A 4,308-nucleotide genomic window follows, 5' to 3' on the forward strand; every position below is an offset into this window, starting at 1 on the left:
ATATAAATATGCTTTTGAAAATCTCAACCACTTCAAAAGCAATAGTAGGTTGAGAAATCAAAAGGTTGGAGAACTTGAATCAAGAAGTCACTCACTAATTGAGGAACCAATCATAATATTGTGGTAAGTCACCCACTAATTGAGAAAAAATAATAATATTAACCACTATAATCTTTCAAGGAATGACAATTCTATACTTTTATTAAAAACAACACAAATTGTTTCCACTCAAAATGCAAGAACTTGAATTAAGAAGTCACATGTGCAAAAACCAAGACTGATAATAATATTAATAGCAATATTCTCTCAAGAATGTCAATTGTGTTCTCTTATTAGAAACCATTCCAAAATTTTCCCACTCAAAAAGAGACCAACACTATGACATGGAAGTAGGAGAAAGAAATGAAATCCCACATGCATAACAAGTGGAGGAAAGTGATAAGAAAATACAAAAGCTAGAAATTTTGCTAATAAATGTGGAGCATGCTATCATGTGATGTTTGAAGATGGAGGGGGTTGGTGCCTTCTCACTAAGTGGGGTGGAGGGTGCCACATATTCTTGTGAGTAGAGTGAAGGGGTATCACTTCAATAACCTCTTTACATATAGGTTGGGGAGTGTCACATGCATGGGTATGGAGAAAGGGTAGAGAACTTGTATCACAGTTCCTACCCCTTTGCATACAGGTTGGGGAGGGTCACATGCATGGGTATGGAGAAAGAGTAGAGGACTTGTATCACTTTTCTTACCTCTCTCCCAAATTTTAGGTAAGGATGCCATGACTAATTTGTGTAAGGAAATCCATTGGAGGGAAAGGCATAGTATATTTCATCAAAACATAAAAAATCAACGAATCTACAAGTTATTCAATATTAGACAGACTTCTTGAAGTGTTAAGTACATGATTATTCACAACTCTTTTTAGTGAATGAGTAGTAAAGAGAACTATTTCAACATTAGAATGTCCATGGTGACAAAGTGGTCTTGTGGACTTAGATGATGCTAAGTATTAAGAAAGGCAAAAAAGCCCAATCAACCCAAAAAGTTATAAGCAAGCATGTAATTAGTTCAGGGAAAATGAATTTCACTTTAAAAGAAAATGGTGGTATGATTGCAAGGGCCTACATATGTAAGAGTAGAGTAAGGTTCAAAGACTTGCTTAACATAACAAAATGGGTCTAATGAGTCACAAATGCAAATAACAACATTGATCACATAGCTTTAACGTGATTAGAGTAGCCTTAGAACCTGTTATAAATGCCAAGTGGTAGATAGATACCTTGGCTTATTTTGAGCTTAATGCATACTTTTAGCCTAGCTAGTACTTTGGATTAGAGTTCAAAACCAAGATTAACAAAACTAAATATAAAGTCTTTTTAGTGAGAATTGACTATAGAATCTAAAAGTCTTATGTTTTGATTATAGAATTTAAAAATTTTTGTGTACCTTTAGATTTGGTGAGTACATGTTTTTAGAATGTTTTGTATTTTTGAAAGATAGAAAAGGTTAATGGCTTGGTTTCATTTTAATATGGATGTAGAAGATGTAGAAAAGGTAAGGGATAACCAATATGTACCATAAGCTTTCAGCTTAGTTTGGTTATGTGTGCATGTGTGAATAATTGTGAGATCCACTACCACTCTTTGCATGGTTGGCAAGCTTGCACACTCTAAAGGCTATGCCTTGGTCACAAAAATTTAGAAAGGCTTGAGCTATAGTCATCACGTAGCCACACCTAGCAGAAACCATATTTTCCAAATAGTATATATATATACATATACATGTAGCAATTTGATAACAATAAGTCAAAGGTAAGCACACAGAATAAAAAAGGTACCCCTCTTCCAAAATCATAGGATTTGTGTGAAGGCAACAGATGATGCCTACAACTTCATAGAGCAATTCACGTAGGTCTGTGAGTTGCACAACCTCATTGTCGATGACAAGAAGGCGGTAGCATTTAGACTTTACTTTAGTGAGGCAACACATGGTTCATAAGGCTAGATGTCTAATGAGGAAACACATTTCTCTAACCTTAAGGGTTTTCACATTATGCAGTTTGTGAAAGTTGGATATGGGAACAACCTTGTTGTACCATTCATGGAACTATAACAACAAGAGAAAGAAAGTATGTTGTTGGGGTAAAGCCTGATTCCCTATGGCTAAGTAGGTAACCCTTATATATGTACACATTATACAGTTATATATAAGTGAATATAACAAAGCATAAAGACACCATTCATTTTGAAGACTATCAGTGTTTCATTGCCTTGCAAAAAGTGAAGACATACCCAAAGATGGACTTCCTACTATCTACATGTCCTGCATAGTTGGAGTTAGTGTAACCAATGATCATACTATATTATCCACCATAGCAAATGCACATATCTAAAGTGCCTTTCAACTACCTCATGATATCCTTCGTGGTGTTCTAATGTTGCCAGCTAGGTGTAGCCTTATAATATGCCACAACTCCCACTACCAATGCTATGTCAAAGGAGAGTGGCTATCATGGCATACATCAAACTACCCAATGCACATTCATAAGGGATCTTGTCCATTTCAGCCTTCTCATCATCTGATTGAGAAAATCCAACCTGATTGACCTTCACATGAGAAGGGAAAGGATAGCCAATAGGCTTAGGATCTTGTATATGGAATCACTCAAGCACCTTCTGTAGGTATGCCTATTGTAATAGGTAAAGGAGCCCCTTATAACGATCATGAAAGATGCACATACCAAGAATATGTGAGGCATGCCCCATGTCTTCATCTCAAAGCTCTTCTTGAGCTAAGTCTTTAAAGCATCCAGCTCATTATGAGCTCTCCTAGTAATCAATATATCATCGACATAAAGTACCAAGATAATAAGGCTATCATCACGGGCCTTCTTCTTGTATAAACATGGATCCATATTGATGTGAGTATATCCTTATGAATGTATGAAAGTATCAAACTTATGGTATCATTTTCTAAGTGTCTAATTAAAGCCATAAAGGCTCTTTCTTAACTTGCACACACTAGGTGTTCCCTACCCTTTTCCATAAAGCCCTTCGGCTTTGCTACATAGAGATATCCTCATGCAAGTTCCCATGCAAAAAGGCCATTCTCACATCCATCTAATAAAGGTCAAGATTTGACTATGCAACTTAGGCCAAAATCAATTGTAGGATAGTCATCTTGACTATAGGAGAGAAGACTTCGTTGAAGTCAATACCATGCTCCTACTTAAAACCCTCAACACAACCAATCTAGCCTTATACACTTCAACTTGTATGGCCATTTGCATGGCAATGAATGCTTCCACTGTGCAAAGGAACCAAATGTATGGTTTTTCTATAGTGAATCAAACTCTGACTACATGGCCCTTTTCTGAGAAGTGCTATCACCTTTATACATAGCCTCCTCATGAGTAAGAGAATCACCGGCATTTGTCACCACAACATAGTCCATGGAGGGTGCAAACCGATCAGGTTGACGTCCATCTTTAGTAGACCTTCACAAAATAGGTTATGGGGTCTATACATCCTATCCAACATCATAGTTATGGGCCACATACATCAAAATGAATAGGAGCTAGAGGCTCACCCATGTGCGTAATGCTAGACTTCTTATGAGAACAATGTGTCTACTTGCTATAAAGACAATGGTCACAAGAATCAAAACATTTGTAATCAAGAGGCAGAAGATACTGTATATGAGTAAACATTTTCATTCTCTTTAGGACGTGTCTCAAGTAGCGATGCCATAAAGATACATGTAATATATCATCCATAGCCAAAACATAGTTTGCAGACCCAAATATGAGCAAGGGATAGAGACTGCTAGCCTTGGCACCTCTAGTAAAGAAAAGATTTCCATGAGTAATCTTCCACGCAAAATCACCAAAAGATATATGATAGCCTAATCATCCAACTATCCAACAAAGAGTAGGCTTTTGATCAAAGCTAGAACATGGCATACATCATGCAAAAGAAAAATGCTCTTGAAGCAAACTATAGCCATGCATCCCCAATGCCAAGTCATTTCCTAGTCTAACAGAACTTGCCATGCTGCGATAGGAATAAAACCAATCCCTATGGGAGGTAATATGGAAAGAAGCCCCTGAATCAAGCAACCAACACTGAGAAAAAGTGAATGAAGTATCAACCAACTAACTAGCATCAAGAAAAGAAGCTGCCAAGATGTAGTCATCATCCAACTGCCTATCGCTTTGCCCTTTTCATCGTATATCTTATGGCATTGTCATCGAATATGACCCTACTTCCCATAGTAATGACATGTAAGAGAGGCCTTATGAACAAGTGCT

This window comes from Lygodium microphyllum, chromosome 6 (genome assembly GCF_053477565.2).
Source record: "Lygodium microphyllum isolate KBCC chromosome 6, Lygodium_microphyllum_v1.1.10, whole genome shotgun sequence".
NCBI lineage: Eukaryota > Viridiplantae > Streptophyta > Polypodiopsida > Schizaeales > Lygodiaceae > Lygodium > Lygodium microphyllum.